Source organism: Mauremys reevesii, linkage group 24 (genome assembly GCF_016161935.1).
Source record: "Mauremys reevesii isolate NIE-2019 linkage group 24, ASM1616193v1, whole genome shotgun sequence".
NCBI classification, from domain to species: Eukaryota; Metazoa; Chordata; order Testudines; family Geoemydidae; genus Mauremys; species Mauremys reevesii.
This window is the reverse complement of record NC_052646.1, coordinates 4,432,442-4,448,637: the sequence shown is the minus strand read 5'-3', so window position 1 is coordinate 4,448,637 and position 16,196 is coordinate 4,432,442. Positions and strand designations below refer to the sequence as shown.

The window sequence follows — 16,196 nt, the reverse complement described above, 5'->3', positions numbered from 1 at the left end:
GGCATGGGGGGGTGAACTAGGTGACCTCTTGAGCTTTGTTCCAGCTCGACAGCTCTGTGATTAATAGAACCATTTGTTCCATTAAAATGTCTCTCTAAATAAACAGAAATAGGTTTTTTTTGCTATCTATTTTGTGGTCTTTGTAAACAATAGCTGACGTTTCTATAGCACTTGCCAGGCTCTTAAGAGGAAGTTGCCTAGTGGTTAAAGCATGGGCTGGGATGCTGGAGCACCGGGTTAAGTCCCTGGTCTGCTACAGGCTTCCTGTGTGATCTTGGGCAAGTCATTTAGTCTGTCTCTATGCATCAGCCCCCCTTCTATACAATGGAGATAACCTCACGGGGGTGTTACGATGTTAAAGAGCATGAGGTAATGGAGGCCAGATATCTATGATCGACAGAGGCCAAAGGGCACTTGATTGATATATAGGTGTGATCTATAATTAAAAATTAGATGACTCTAGCTACGTCCTGACTCAGGGCTGTGAAAAATTATGTGCCCCGAGCACCACAGTTAGGTCAACCTAACGCTCAGTGTAGACGCGGCTCGGTGGACAGAAGAATTCTTCTGTCCACCTAGCTACCACCGTTGGGAGCTGTGGATTTACTGCAATGATGGAAAACCCCCTTCTGAAGGGAGATGCTGTAGCGCTTGTAGTGTGGACATAGCTTTAGTCCGGGTTATTAAGCCACATTTCTCCTGCCCCTTGAACAGTCTTTTCCACCCGTGCTGCCAGATCAGAAAGGTAGCCTTTCCCACCCACTTGGCGCTCATTTGACCCGCACAAGGTGCAGGGCAGCAGGGGATCGAGCACTATGTATAATATAGTGACCACCTCACTCACCACTGAAATGCTTCCACCTCGGAGCGGGAATGCAGCAGCTGTTTTAGCAACATGGGGCAACACTGCCCAGCAACTGCGGGAGGGACGTGAAAGATACTGCGTACACTCAACTCAGGGCTGCCAACACTTGTGATTTTTATCACAGCCCTCATGATAATTCGGTGTTTTAAAGCCCCAGCTCCTGGACTCAAGAAATAAAATCTCAGCTTTCATTTTCTTCAAAAAAAGAGTAAGTTTCTAGCCCTTGGGCTTGCGATAAAAAGCTTGAAAATGTGGCTGCTGAAAGCTCCAAAAGGAGAAGGCAAATAAAAAGAATGCAAATCTATTGTTTAAACATTACCCTCATGATTTTTAAAGCCAATCTCAGGATATTTTGGGGCCCTGTCTCGTGATTTTTGAATACCTGATGATTGCAACACTGCTAGCTGCTGGAAGGAATTTAAGCCTGGGGTATACACAGTTTTTATCCTGGTATCACTCTGTCTGTTAGGGGCATAATATTTTACTGATACAGTGAAACCTGTACAATTGCCCGTGTGGATGCAGTTATGCCTGTATAAAGGTTCCTTTATACTGGTATAACGTATTCCCCTTTCCGCAAAGGAATAAGCTGCACCAGTATAAGCACTTTGATACTAGTCTAACTGTGTCCAGACCAGGGGGGTTTGCATTGCTGTAACTATATTGGTGATGCACCTGCACACGGGAGTTAGAATGTCATTACCCAAAGTGGAATTTGGCCAGGACATTACGGTTAACACTCTGACTCCTACGTGTGATACCTCGGTAGGCCAGGAGTTGCTGTGGGTCCTCTGTATGGTCTGAAAGACAGAACCCAACTCCACTGAGATAAGGGGGCCGCTGGTCTGGAATGACCCTGATTAGCTGGCGATCCGAAAGGATTGCAGTGCAGGGATATGTTTGCTGCAGGCAAGAGCTTGCGGAGTTGCATGTGCATCTGCCTTTTAGAATGGATGTGCTCAGAAGCCAGCACTGAGAACAGGGGCAGGGAAGGAGGGTGGAGGTGTGGGGAGAGGACGCGGTTAGGGCTCAGCGTTGTAGCGCAAACCCTGCACAGTGACCTAAACCACATATTCACACATCCTCCACCCACACGGCAGCCCCCATCCCGTCACACACTGCAGGATGTTGGGAAATTGCTCTCTGCACAGTTCACGGGGCACTCAGACCAACCCTGAATGCCCCTTTACGTTCAAGAGGACTCATTTTCAGAGCAGCTGTGGCTTCCGCAGAGATCACTGGGAGTGGCACGTGCCAATACAGTAGCACCTGGAGGCCCCAACTGAGATCAGGGCCCATCGTGCTAGGTGCTGCACAAACCCATAGTAAAAGACGGCCCCTGTCCCAAAGAGCTTCCAGTCTAAACAGGCAAAAGGGAGAGCAAGTGGATTGCCCAGGGTCATACAGGGAGCCTATGGGAGAGCCAGGAATTAAATCCCTCTCACCTGAGTTCCAGCCCAGTGCCTTAACCATAAGACCCAGACTTTCTCCCTTCGAACCCCCACCCTCACCCCTTGCGACAGAGTAATTGATCGGATCTGGAGCCTGAATTTCTTTGGACTGCTCCTCTCTATTAAAGGAAGTGAAGGGCCAGAATTGGAGCTGACTTGAACTTAACACAAAATGTAGCCCATAAAGTGCCGGGAAGCTGTTTGAGGTTAATTATGCATCATATTTCTGTTGCTACCCCAGATCCAGCCGAGGAACAGGGTTAGAATCTCCCTCCACCCCTTCTCGGTCGAGTTTTGAACTAAGGAGATTTACTCGTTTGCTTCAGAAGCTGGAAAACTTTCTAGCTCATATGTCTGAAGAGATCTGGCCCTCACGTTTCAAGGTTTGATGCGTTCTGACAGCTCGAAAGCAGTCTGTGCTTCAGCTGCTTTGAGAAATTACGTACAGCATCTTCCTGTGCCAGGCCGTTTGGTGAGGAGATATTTGTTACAGCGAAGGCCTCGAGTTCGAGATGGGGCCATGAGCTGAACCCTCCGCTGGCTTCCACCAGAGCTGAGCTGCGTGGGGGGTAGGAGGGCTTGGATGAAGTTCTACGCTGTGCGGTTCTCTGGCCCATCTGTGCTCGGGCTGAATTTTGTAACGTCAGGAAATGAGCTGGTGAGGGGTAGGCGGCTCAGCGAGAGGAAGGCTGGCGTTGTGGTTAAAGCGGAGGCCTCGGACTCAGAAAAAGTGGGCTCCGTTCCCAGCTCTGCCACAGACTCCCTGCATGACCTTGGACCAATCACTACACTGAAAACATCGGTCGGCCTTGCTACCTCACTCGGGGGTGTAAAAAATTCACGCCCCCCTCTGAGAGACATAGTTAAGCCGACCGGAGCCCCAGCGTAAACAACCGCTTGGCCAATGGAAGGATTCTTCCACGACTTAGCTCCTGCCTCTCCCTGGGGTGGACTCACTACGGCGATGGGAAAAACACCTTTGTTCACTATAGCAACTGTCTACGCTACAGCAGCCCACCGTGGTGCCTCTATTATGTCTACACTACAGCCCCTACAGCGACACAGCTGTAGTGCCGTAGTGAAGCCGCTTCCTACATCTGTGGAAGGGGCTTTTCCGTTTGATGTACTTAATCTACTTCTCCGAGAGGCGGGAGGAAGAATCGTACCTGGGTTCCTGTCTGTTTCGAGTCACAAGTGAAATGAATTGGGTGACGTCGTTGGGTCCCCAGTGGGATGCATGGCCTCCAAAACCAGGGCCTGAGTTCCAGAGGTGCTGAGCAGGCGCAACCCGAGTTGAAGGCCATGGGAGGAGCTGCTGGTGCTCAGCGTCTTTGCAAACCAGCCCAGGGTGGCCTCTGGTGGGCTTCCACCTCTGGAGTACTTGGGGTGCGGCAGAGCCCAGAGTGACGTGCAGCGGCTGCGCTTTGCGTTTGGTAGGGCTGGTTGACAATGTTCCATCGGAACTGTGTTTTAACGGGACGCTGGGTTTGTCATTCAATTAAACGTTTCAGCAAAAGTGTCAGTTTTCCATGACAAATGTTAATTGAAGCCCAAAACCCTAAAATCTTTCAGTTTGGCTATGTTGGGGCAGTTCCTTGTGGTATTAGTTGTTCAACTGTCTCATGTCGCCATTCTGCAGTATGGGCTGGTCTCCCCAAGCCATGTGGCATTTCCCATCGTGCACCATGACTTCCAAGGGAGCTCCAGATGTACACTGGTCCGGCTGAGAGCAGAATGTGCAAACTGCACAGACCTGAAGCGTTCGCTGCAGTGGGTTATGCAATCTTTGACTGCTCAGGAATTCAACCTGGGGCACTGTGGGCTATTCAGCTGTGTCTTTCAGTCCACCAGCTAGTCCTGAACAGCTGGCAGGATGGACAGCTGGTTTTCCATTTCTTAAAGCTTTAAGATCATAGTTTTACAGGGTTTCTTTCTTTCTTTCTCTTACCTGAAAGGTCTTGTGTCCCTCAGCTCCAAGGAGTAGAGAGCCCTTAGTACCTTGCAGGATCAGGGTCTTAGCTGCCTTTCTGTCAGGATTCTTGTAATTATTTGTCAGCCAGGTCAGAACAAATCTCTGGAGTATGAACCTTGAGATCCCAGCCCTTCAAGGATGAGGGATGCCCTGACAGGAGAGGAACCCTCATTCCCGGTATCCCCTTATACCCAGATCAGGACAGAATATGCACTTTACCTGCATTCGTCACTTTATCCCCTTGGAACTGACGGGCATTTCCTTTTTCAGTTTGATTGACAGGCAATGGCTACAAATTGCTGTCTGGAGTGAGCTGAAGATGCAACCATCTGACTAACAGGTAGGAGGGAAAATCCTTATTTAACACCCACTATTGTTTTTTGTTCATTGTTTTTTTTGACAAAGAAGACTTTTGGGAACAGATCCCCAATGGGCGGGAGGGGTCAGTTGGGGCACCTCCATTGGGATCAGTGGGCCAGATCCCTGTCTGGTGCAGATTAGTGCAGCTCCTGAAAGAAGGGGCATCTTGCCAGTTTACACCAGCTGAGGATCTGACCCCTAATTATTAACTAGGGTTTTGTTTCAAGGCAGAAAGCAATGGGGGAAAAATAGCTGGTTTCCTGCCTGTCCAGTGTGGTGTTCTGTAAATGGGCATTGCGCCATGGATGTCAATGGGCCGGATCTCCAGCGGGTGCAAACCAGAGTGACTCCATTGAAATTCAGCTGAAAACCTGCTCCAATATCTCCCAGGGCATCTTCCTTCTTAACGGGACAAGATCGTGGTTCTCTGGCTTGTTGTTCGTAAGCCTCCATTTCCCTGCAGAGCCCTGGCCAGTTGGTCCACAGGGCAAAAGATTCTGGGACCCCAGCATTGGTGGGAATTGGAGGGTGGGACACAGGGTAGAGGATGAGGTTTCAGGACAGAATCTCTCTCCTGCCTGTGCTGCGTGGAAAACCTGGAGAACGGCTACGTTTAGGGAGTGTGCATCCTCTGTGCTCCACCCTTCCAATTATGGCAGTGTCTTCCGTCTGGGCTGCTGTTTGCTGAGATCGAGGGAGAAGGCAGAAATTTCCCCTCCCTATTTGGAAGGAGAGGCTGAGCTGAGATCACATTTCCTGTGGTCAAACCGGAGGGGGTAGTGACAGTTTGACGTGCAGCCATTTCACAGCCCGAGGCTGCCCACCCCCTAGGCGGCTTCGCCAGCCTCCGCTGGTGAGCCCTGCACGGGGATTGTGGCCAAATCTCCGTTTGTTACCAGTTGCAGGCAATAGGTGGTACAGTAACTGCCTGATCTGCCTTGAATGCAGGCTGAGGATTCAGGTCATGGAGAGAACTTGCATGCTGGGGCGGAATGAGTGAGGACTCTGTAGCTGAAACGAATCACACTGGGGCGGGGAGCAACTAAGGGACTATCCTAGGGTCAAATGAGAGAACGGGTGGCACCCCTACAGCTTTTGGGGCAATGCACCTATCCTTTTAAGTGGCTAATGGGATCCAGAGCCTCTAAGGCATTGGTCTGAATCCAGCCCAGGTGTGCAGTGAGTGAATCCATTGCTATCTGAGGGGTGCTGCGTGGTCTCTGTGTGAAACCAGTTAGCTAGGGCTCAGCCCAGGCCCCAGCTGGCAGCGGTCCTGCTTGCCACCTGCTGGCACTAATTAGCCCTTGCGCAGTCAGTTACACTAGTACAACGTGGGAGTGAAGCGCTACCGGGCCAGAACTTACAGCCACTTTGCACTGGTGCAAATGACTGCGCAAGGTGCAGGGCAGGAGGGGAGCAGGCTCTGAATTCCCCTCATCCCTGAAAGGGAGGGTCCCACCGGACTCAGAAGTGCGGCACATTGGCAGGGGGCCGTCTGCATGGGAATTGCACCTGGCCAATGGCCATGCTGTACCTGGTGTGTGTGTGTGTGTGTGTGTGTGTGTGTGTGTGTGTGAACAGAGGCCTTCCGTCGTCAGTGCATTCACAAGCAATTTAAAGGAGCCTTAAAGTGACCTTAAATTATAGTTGCTTCCACTTTAAGGCTCCTTTGCACCACTCTGGCAGCATAAAGGGGCCTTAGTGTAAATGAAAATCTAGCCATGAATCCACATGACAGGTCAGATTCCCAGTTACTCTAGTCTGGCAGTGCAAAGGGCCCTTTAACATACATGCAACGGTAATTTCTTCCTATTTTAATAACAGTGATAATCCGTAGCTCTTATACTGAACCGCTTTTCATCTGTAGCTCTCAAAATGCTTTACAAAGGAGGTCAGCATCATTATCCCTGTTTCACATGGGGAAACCGAGGCACAGAGCGCTGAAGTGTCATGTCCAAGGTCACCCAGCAGACCTGTGACAGAGCCAGGGACAGAGCCCAGGCACTCTATATACTAGGTTACAATGCTTTTAAGGCCCCTGTATGCTGCCAGAGAGGTGTAAAGCGGCCTCAGGGCTTCTTTATACACCCGTTACACATGGTCAGCCTGAGAGGACATTTCAAGTGGGAGGCATCCTGGGTCCAGTACTATTCAATATCTGCATGAACGAGCAGAAGACACAGTGGAGAGTACACTTAGACAATTTACGGCTGGCAGCAAGCCGGGAGGGTTGCAAGCACTTTGGAGTACAGGCTGAGAACTCAAAATGATTGTGATAAACTAGAGAATTGATCTGAATTCAGTTGGGTGGAATTCGGTAAAGAGAAGGGAGAGTGATACATGTGGGAGGGGGAAATCAGATGCATGATACACAGTGGGGAGTAACTGGCTTGGTGGTGGTACTGCTGGAAAGAATCTGGGAGTTATCGTGGATCAGAAACTGAATGTGAGTCAACAGTGTGAAAAAAGGCATTCGGGGGTGTAGTCACAGGAGCGTCATATGGAAAACGCTGGCTGTAACCGTTCCACTCTTCTCAGCTGGAGCAGGGGAACAGGTTACCAAGGGAGAGGCTGTAGAATTCTCATCACTGAAGGTTTTTAAGAACAGGTTAAACAAGCGTCGGGGATGGTCTAGTTATATTTAACCCTGCCTTGGTGCAAGGGGATGGTCTAGATCAGTGTTTCTCAACAACTGGTCCGTGGCCCAGCGCCAGTGCCTGAGATCTCCCTGGCACAGTTTAGGATGGCAGTAAGCCAGTCCCTGGTATCAAAAAGATTAAGAAACACTGGTCTAGATAACATCTTGAGGTCCCTTCCAGCCCTACATTTCTATGGTTCTGTGGAAAGTTGTACCATTTTAACTGTCCTGGTATAGATAAAGGGATATAACCCACTCCTGTGGGAGCAGTTCTTCTGGTACAGAAGCACTTGTACTGGTATTGCTATTCTCAGAAAGGAAGGAGAATAAGCGATCCTGGCACAAGACACCGTTATACTGCCACAGCTGCAGCCATAGGAGGGGTTGTACTGTATTTTGGTAGAAAATCACAGCCCTAACTGAGATAGTTATCCCAGTACAAAGCCTGTGTGTAGAGTACACCCGAGTGTAATTCGGAATCAGGCCAGTGTCACTGACACTAGTGCAAAGTGCCACTGGAGTGTAGACATCCCCCTTTGTGGTTTGGTTGTGTTTGACATCCACTCTGCACTGGTTTAAGCGGATACACAACCTGAAGAACAACGTAGAACCAGATCCTTACATCTTCTAACAACAAGGCTCTTGGATGTGTGTGGGTATCGGGAAGGATTAGGGTGAGCAGATGTCCCGATTTTATAGGGACAGTCACAATTTTGGGGTCTTTTTCTTATATAGGCTTCTGTTACCCCCCACCCCATCCCGATTTTTCACACTTGCTGTCTGGTCACCCTAGGGAGTGAAAGTTCTGTAGCTAGCCAAAGAGTCCCACAAAAAGCTCTGAGTGGATGACTCCAAGCCTGTATTCCTCCAGCCGCATCCCGAATGGGATAAGTCCCGTCAACAAGGTTGTAAATTTCCCATGTCAGAAGACATTGCAATAAACAAAGAACAAGATGAGCGCAGATTTGGCCATAATGGCTGGGCTTGTTAATGCAAGAGCTCAGGCGTGGGCAGAAAACCTGGTCTTCTGCTGTGCCAGCTTGCAGGGGTCCAGGAGCAGTGCTGATTAGATAACTACAGGGCCAGATCCTGAGCTGGTGTAAATCATCTGCAGCTCCTCTGATGACAGTAGAGCTAGACAGAATGATGTCATCTGGGTATCATGTGCCTCTTAGGACCAAGATCTGAATCCTCGTTTCCACTAAGGCCTTTTATGCCACCGTGGTAAAGTAAAAGGGTCTTAAAGTATTTATGAGTGTAACAGATTGACACTCACTTCAGTGCCCCTTTGTAAATAAGAATCATGCCCCAGATGTCTGTGTAAAGGCGTGGCCATGAAGCTATTGGACGGAAGAGAGGAATCTCAGAGCATCTATTTCTCTATCAAATAATTCTTGGCCTTCATGTGAAGATCTCTCACCTGAGGCTTTCAAAGTGCTCTGCAAACATTCGTTACAACCCATAGAGATAATTAAGTATCATCACCCTTTTATAAATGGAGAAACTGAGGCACAAATATAGTGATGGGAGTTTCCCATGACCACACTGAGATTAGGTGGCAGACCTGGGTACAGAACCCAGGTTTTTTTCTGCTCCAACCACTGGACTCCACTCCTCTCCAATGCCAGGAGCCCCAACTCCCTGTCCTCTGCTTTAACCACTAGACAACATTCCCTTCCTGTGAAAGCAGATTGTATACTTGGTCTCATCCATCATGAATCCGAAATACTGTGTAAGTGTGAAAAGACTCTTATCCTGTCCCTATCTCCTTCCCTTCCCCGGAAATGAGGCCTGCTGATGGCATTAACAGAAGCGGGGGGGGGGGGACGTCGGAACAATTTAAAAGAGGGTATTTTTTTTCTAGAACTCATATCCCTGTTTATTGCTGTTACAGTAAATGTTTGCATCTCCATTGTCTGTAATGAGGTTGTGGGTAGAGACAAGGCCGGGTAACCGTTTTATGAGGGTTCTATGGTTTCATGTAATGTATATTCTGTATCTGATATTAAAATCAATACAAGGAGAGATTTTAAAAATAATCTGACACCAGCTCTCGAAGTGGGCGGTGGGGTGGGGGGGGAGGTGTTATTTTCTCTGCTGAGCAAGCAGGTTTTGCTGGATGTTGAGAAGAGGATTGAGACGCCTCTTTAATATCAGATCGGGGGCAGATAATGTACTTGAGATCATAGCAGCTGTATATGGAAAAGACTGAGTGAGGTCATTGTCCGTTCCCTTGCAAGGTCAAGATGAAGGTCCTAATTCTGATCTAAATGACACCAGTATAAATCACAGAGATATGCCAGTGTAAAATCAGTATAAGATCCCGTAGTATCTCACGAGATGGAAGATCTGCTGGATCGTAATATGTTAATTATTATTATGTGTTACAGAAGTGCATAAAGGCCTCAGCCGAGATCAGAACTAAATGCTGCACAGACACATAAAGAGAGACTGTTCCTACCCTCGAGAGCTTATGAGCTAAGATCACGTCTACACTAAGGGTGCTACCACTTCAGTGCTGCCACTCTGCCGCCGTAGTGTAGATGCTTCCTACCTCAACAGAAGGAGTTTTTCTGTTGCAGTAGGTAATCCGCCTCCCCGACTGATGGGGAATTCTTCCATCAACCTAGTCCCTTCTACCCCAGGAGTAGGTCGGGCTTAACTATGGCGCTCGGGGTGTGGATTTTTCACACCCCTGAGCAATGTAGGTGTGTCAACCTCATTTTCAGTGTAGATCAGGCCGGGATGTAGAAAATAGAATCAGGCCCTAAGGCCCAGGCCTGGTCTACCCCTAAAACTTAGGTTGACCTAACTGCATCGTTCAGGGCTGTGAAAAATTTTGCATCCTGTGTGACATAGTTAGGTTGACCTCACCCCAGGGGCCGTTGACGGAAGAATTCTTCCGATGACCTGGCTATTATTGCTTCTCGACGAGGTGGATTAACGACATAGATGAACAAATCCCATCTGTTGATGCAGGAAGCGTCCACGCTACAGTGGCAGCCCCAGAGCAGTGTCACTGTAGTGTAGACACACCCCTTGATTCACAAAGGTATGTAGGTGCCTAGCCCCTGTTGGGTTCACACAGGGACTTTGAAACAGAGCCAGGAACTGAACCCATCTTCCCCATCCTATTCCTTACCTGCCTGATCAAACTTTCACTTTTTGTAGTGGAACCTGATCTGCACATTCCTTGTCTACACTGGAAAGTTTTGTAAGTTTAACCATACTGGTGAAACTAAACCGATGAACCCCTCCTAGTGTGGACACAGCTACGTTGGTATAAACGAGCTTATTCGGGTATAGCTTATGCTGGTTCAGGAACAGCTGAATGTATAGGTATGAGATCCAGTTAGACTGGTGTAACTGCCTCTTATACTGGCTAAAGTTATATTGATATAAAATCATCCACCTAACCAATCTAGCTATATCGGTATCACGCTTCCAGTGTCGACCAGGCCTGGGCTACAAAGTGGTGCTGTTTGGAGGACACCGGGGTTGTTGCCGGGTGCCCAGACATAGGTTTTAATCGTAGGGCAGAAGGCCCCAGGACCGGTGAGTGATATGCTCTATATTTTTGATCAGGCCAGGGCTTTTAGCAGTTGCTCTGAGGCTGCAGAATTGCTCACTCAGTGGGTTGATGCATCAGGTTTGAGGTTGGAGGAGGACTTTTGAAAAGTGCTGCTTTGAAACTCATCCCCTTCCGTTCCCCAAGCCGGCCTCGCGGTAGGAGCTGAGCGATTATATAAGCGCGTTATTGACCCTGCCTCAGAAGTATATGACAACCAATACTGGGGTGATTTAAAACCCACATGGCCCCGCCCTCGCATCCTGGAACACACGGCGCTGTTGTCCGTGATCAATAGGCACTTTGGGTTCCTGTGTCCAACGCAATTTGAGGTACACCAAGAAAACCTCTCCTGCATTTTGTGCCCAACCACTTCTGGTGCAGAAAGACTCTTCGGGACAGTGACCTTCCTTGAATTGATGCTTGCGCCTCCCAGCGCCCGCAGCACTGTCCCACTGCAATTGTACTCGGTAAATCACGTGCCTGGTAGTACCATGCGCTCCACCTGCAGGGGCTAGGCTTTTCGCCCGTGCCAGTCCGGGAACAAGGCTCACTAAACGAACCTCCCTTTTATACTGTACGCCATGAGCCTGATTTTCAAAAGCGCTGAGTCAATGGGAGCAGTGGTTGCTCATTACCCCTGAAAATCTGGCTTGATGAGGATATAGATCATACTCAAACCATATCCCACATCCAAACTCGGTGATAGTTAGGGTCCAGAGCTGACTCCATCTCTAGTTTGAATGAATTCATGGTTTGGTTTAACTTATGCAGTAGCTGGAATGTTGGGTCCCAGGGTTGAGAAGGTGACCTCCAGGACGCAGCATTGAAAATAAGGACCTGGTGTTTAAGGTTCTGTCCTAGGACTAAGGCACCCTGGATTCAATTCTCTGCTCTGCAACAGACTCCCTGTGTGACCTAGGGCAGGTTATTTACTCACTCTGTGCCTCAGTTTCCCATACACATTTTGGAACTGCCTCTTATATGTATGTCCAGCACCCAGCACAATGAGGAGCTAGTAGCCGGTGGGAGCACTAGATACTACTGCAAAGCAAATAGTTATGCAGCACTGCCAGCTCCTAGGTGTTCAAAAACCATGGGTCGAACCCAAAACGTCATGAGACTGACTTAAAAAAATCATGAGATTTAAAAAAAAAATAAAAAATCAATCTTGGGTTCTTTTCATTGCCCATGTGGTAACTGCCCTTTCAATGGGAAATGGCTTTTTGTCAAAAATGGAAATGTTCAGAGAAGAAAATCTCACTCTTTAATTACATTTTCCCAGTCTTTCCAGGAAAAACGCCTTAGCCCCCCAGAGCCCCTGGTGAGATGGGCAACGCTTTGCTCTTCGGTGTAAGGGGCGGTGCTGTCCTTGCTGTTCAGAAAGATTCCTAACCGGTAAATCCTAGAAATCCCCATTTCATAGATGGGGAAACGGTTCACATTAGACAGGCAAAGTGAGTTACCAGAGATGACACGGCAAATCAGTGGTACAGCTAGGGACAGAACCCAGCAATCCAGATTCGCCAGCCTCACCTGCTTCAACCAGTAGACCAGGGGTAGGCAACCTATGGCACACGAGCTGATTTTCTGTGGCACTTATGCTGCCAGGTCCTGGCCACTGGTCTGGGGGGGCTCTGCATTATAATTTAATTTTAAATGAAGCTTCTTAAACATTTTAAAAACCTTATTTACTTTACATACAACAATAGTTTAGTTATATATTACAGACTTATAGAAAGAGACCTTCTGAAAACATTAAAATGTAAGACGAGCACATGAAACCTTAAATCAGAGTGAATAAATGAAGACTCGGCACAGCACTTCTGAAAGGTTGCCGACCCCTGCAGTACGCCATACTGCTTTCCCAGAGCTGGGGCTAGAACCCAGGAGTCCTGACTCCCCGCCCCCCTCCTCCACCAGGGCCGGCTCCGGGCACCAGTGGAGGAAGCACGTGGCTGGAGTGGCACATGCTAAGGGGTGGCATGCTGTCCATCCTTGTTGCGGCACAGTCCGGGCGGCTTTTTTTTTGTTTGTTTGTTTTTGTTTTGTTTGGGCGGCAGTCGGAGCGGCTTTTTTTTTTTTGCTTGGGGTGGCAAAAATGGTAGCGCCGGCCCTGCCCCCAAGCAGTAGGCCATCTCCTCTTCCAGAAATCAGACTGAGAACCTAGGACTCCTGATGTCCAGCCCCTGACCCCTAGACTTCACTTCTGTAACTTATCTAAGTCGCGTTGGGCAAGTTTTGTCTTTCCAATGCATCCAGTGCCATTTGGTATTTTGCGACTGACTGAGATCCATTTTCAAACCGCGGAAGGAAGCATCCTTTCCCAGGAAACAGCCTCTCACGCCGTCTTCATCGGAAACTCTTGTTGACACACGCATGCGTTCCTGCTGTAACCATACCTGTATCTGAGGGTGGGTGCAACTATATCAGTACAAAAGTGCATATATTGGTATAGCTGTTCCTGGACGGGAAGGGGAATAAGCGATACTGGGATAAGGCACTTTTATACTGCTACAACTGCGTCCACGCTAGGGCGTAGAATCACTGTAATGACACTGGTGTAGTTAAAGCTGTACAACTTTTGTGTGTGTGCACACACCCTCAGCGAGTCTCCCTGGGTTTGCGTATTTGTTCCAGACTAGTTTGAAAAGTCCCAAGTGTGCAGGCATCCTCTGGCTCTGACCAAGCCCCCTGCGTCTGGATCTCTCACCAGCATTTACCCCAGTGCCCAACGCTCCCACTGAGTAGCCTTTTCCAGGGGCCTGACGCAACCGTCCACCCACCATGCAGTGCAGTGGAAGAATCCAGCCCTGGGGTTTTATTTACCAGTTCCCTTTCCATCAGGAGATCGCAGGAGCGAGTGGGGCGATAGAGACAGGACGGATTATGGTGCATGGAAGTGCAGGGGCCATGCGTGTGTGGGTGTGGACGTCGGGAGGATTTTCAGTCCAGGTAATGCTAGGCTGCCTTGCTGTCTGATCTGGTAGGCAGGCCCCCACACACACTGTGGTCACTGCTCCTTTGGCTGCAAAGGAAGCGAACCAAGCGGCTGCTTTCAACAGCTGTTTCCAGGCAGGCTGCTTTGGCTTCTCCCATCCCCCCGCCCCGCGCTTTACCACCTCCCTCTAGTTTTACATCTGTCTCTGCCCTTTAGACAGGCCGAGTTCTTTCTGTCACTCTAGGACAGTGTTTGGGGAAAGGGAGGGGGGTTGGCTCACTCCCTCTATGGTGCTGTCAGTGACAGATTGGGGACAGTTGTCGAGGCGCTGGCGAGGGGTGGGGGGGGGGAGGAACACGGGACACAAGACGGCTTTCCTGCAGGGTTGGGACTGGCTCCCTTGTCCTCAGAGCTTCCTTTCAGACGTCCAGGGCTGAGCATACGTGGAAAAGGACGCAGCCATCCTGTCTCCTGTAAGTACCTCTCACTCTTTCCGCTGGGGAGTTTAAAATTAGCAGCTTCTTTTTTTTAAAAACAAACCAGGCGTTGCTTTAGCTTGACCAGCCCAGCTGGGTTAGGGTTTTTTTTTTCGGTTTTTGGTTTTAAGCTTGGATGACGCGCCAGTGGCCCATGGGGTTTAGGAGACAACTCAGCAGCCGACAACCCCCCCCCCAACCTCCTACCAGATCAGCTTTCAGAGAGACTGCCCTGTGCTGTGCTGTGTTCAGCCTTCTTATCTATTGTCACCCTCTGGTTTTGTTGCATTGTTTCTTTAGCTGGAGAGTTTGTTATTAATATTAGTAGTAACCATGAAATAGACCTTCGGTGTGTGTGTTTCTTCATGAGTCACTTCCTGAGCAAAGTCAGGAGCTGGTTATTATGTGTATTACGGTAGCACCCTGATGCCCCACCAGGGATCGGAGCCCCGTTGTGCAAGGTGCTGCACAGGCACATAGCAAGAGACCGTCCTTGAAGAGCTTGCAGTCTAAATAGACCAGACAGACAAAAAGGTGGAATGGGGAAACCGAGGTGCCGTGCGGGGAAGGGACTTGCCCAAGTGGGCTAGTGGCAGAGCCAGGAAAAGAACTCAGGACTTGCGAGTTTTGGTCCAATGTACTAGCCACTTGGCCATGCTGCCTAAAACAAACAAAAGCCCAGCCATGGCAGATAAGAACGTTGAGGGCGTGGGAATGTTGTCCCTACCTCTAACTAAAAACAGGCATCCTGACATCCTCAGAAGTTTGCATCATGGAGGGGAGGGAACCCCTTTTCTTCCAGAAAGAGGAACGCCGCTGCTTTAAGAAGTCAAATAGCTCCCATCTCTCAGGGACCAAGGGTGTGTAGAAAGACCAGATTCAGCAGACGCCCTCACAGCACCTTTGGGTTGGCTCTCCTAGGAGGCTCACCCTGGGGAATGGCTCCTGCCAAGCACAGAGCCAGATCCAATAGCCCCGGCAGGAGTCTGTTCTGGGGTATTCAGGGAATGGGAGACCTAGCCGGTGTGATTCTTAAATTGTAAGCTTCTGGGGGCAGGCACTGTCTTTTTGAAATGTGTTTGTACAGCACCTAGCGCCATGGGGTCCTGATCCATGGTTCCTATGCTCTATGGTAATACAACTGATTAATAATAATAAATTCCTGGTTGCCATGAAACCCATAGAGTTATGGCAGTGCGGGAGGCAAGTTATACTGTAGGCTGTTAGGGGCAGGAACTGTCTTTTCTTTGTAGGCGCGTACAGCACCCGGCACCATGGGGCCATGATCCTCGATGGGCGAAAGGGGGGCCTTTAGGCGCTCCTGCAGTACAGATAATAAATTAGGGCAGTGCTGGGAATCAACTGGCTCAGGAAGCCCCAGAATAGGGGAGACATAAGCTGCTCCCCCCACTCTCCATGGGACAGTGTAGGGATGAATATCTGCATCTAATCTCAGCGTGGCAGCTCTCAGACATAGTAAGATGGTCAATTTCAGGGCTGTGACAGCAGCCCGGAACATGCTGCGAAAGAAAACAGGAAGCCGGGTTGGGAGCAACCCACTTTATTTACTAGGTTTTACCCAGGCTGTTTATAGTGGTTCCTCTGAGGTCTTTTTTTTTTTTTTTTTTCCTCTCTAACACCCTTCTGCAAAAGCAATTGCACAGGGTTGTTTTGTTTCCATCAGGTTTGTTGTATTGCAGAGTGGAAATTTACACCTTGGGTGGGATGGTGAATGTGTCCGGAGCTGGATTTCTTCCAAAATTACCCAGATTTCCCTGAACTCAGCACCCCCCACTGGGGGGGGGGTAAGAGTTTCCAAAGAGATCAGCACCCAGGTAGGCCCCTAAGTAAGGTGGAGATTTCAGAAGCACTCAGCGGCCAACGTGCGGATATGGAGCTATTTCTGTGGGTGATAAGATAGGAGC

At 49.2% G+C, this 16,196-nt stretch overlaps 1 protein-coding gene across 12 annotated transcripts in view; it reads left to right on the top strand.

Moving 5' to 3' along the window:
* MEF2D (myocyte enhancer factor 2D) overlaps positions 1-16,196 on the top strand; it is a 172,192-nt gene that overhangs the window by 48,107 nt on the left and 107,889 nt on the right. For 10 of the 12 annotated variants that reach the window (XM_039512665.1, XM_039512667.1, XM_039512666.1 and 7 more), the window contains exon 2: positions 4,559-4,628. The exons of 1 other annotated variant lie outside the window; for it this stretch is intronic. The gene's annotated coding sequence lies outside the window, so the exon portion shown is untranslated. Of the gene's footprint in view, positions 1-4,558; positions 4,629-14,168; positions 14,269-16,196 lie in introns of those variants that run through there. One more of the 12 variants, XM_039512662.1, reaches the window with a different exon arrangement.